Genomic DNA, 980 nt, shown 5'->3' with positions numbered 1-980 from the left:
TTTTTTTTTTTTTTTTGAGCCCCTCTCTCACATTTTTTTTAGAATAGCTGGCATTTTTACTTATCGAACATTGTTCTTTGCATGACCATTTCCAGATTATGCCAGAATGAAGTGAAGAGTGGAGGTGAATGTATACATCAGGCATAGCGATCACCTGATAGATAGTCAAATAGAGAATAAATGCATTTGATTGGTAAACCAAATTCAAACGTGACATTTCAATATCTCTTCTTCCCTGTTGAAAAAACCAGCATATGCTGGTTAGGTATGTTTTGAAGCATGGCTGCTGGTTTAAGTTGGTCCTTAGCTGGTCATGAGCTGGTTTAAGCTGGTCCTGAGCAGGAGCTAGCTGCTTAGGACCAGCACATGACCAGCTTAAACCAGCTCATAACCAGCTTATAACCAGCTCAGTACCAGCTTAAACCAGTTTCCATGCTTCAAAACATACGTAACCAGCATATGTTGTTTTTTCAACAGGGTTATTCAGCTACAGAGCCAGACATCAAACAAGTGGCCAATCCTGAGTGGCGACTTCACTGCATGCATTCTGTCAGCACGTGCTAGCAAACCGTGCTGAGAATTCCAGGCCAAGAATGGTTCCTAATCTTGCCGTGCAGAACTGAGCTCAAGTGAAAAACACAACTGGAACTGTTCTTTACCATTCTTATAACTATTTGGCCCAACAGTGGAAAAGTGGTTTAAGTGAACCCGGTTAATGTTCAAAATGTAAGTGGACTCAGTCAAACCCAAAGTACCCATAAACGAACCTTACTCAGATCACCTCTGAGGGGGTCTGAATACAGTTTGTTTGTGGGACCCTTTAGGGGTAGTCTGAGATAATTTGAGGAGTTCACATATACATGATATATCAGCCCCGATACTGTAGGGAGTACTCAAACGTACTAATTATCAGGGCTCCAAATGCCCTTGACATGATTTTCATTGACCACTTACCTTTAGAGAAGAGGCGGTTTGGGAGC

The sequence above is a fragment of the Sinocyclocheilus anshuiensis genome, unplaced genomic scaffold, assembly GCF_001515605.1.
Source record: "Sinocyclocheilus anshuiensis isolate Anshui unplaced genomic scaffold, SAMN03320099.WGS_v1.1 scaffold859, whole genome shotgun sequence".
NCBI lineage: Eukaryota > Metazoa > Chordata > Actinopteri > Cypriniformes > Cyprinidae > Sinocyclocheilus > Sinocyclocheilus anshuiensis.
Note: the sequence above shows the minus strand (reverse complement) of the source record.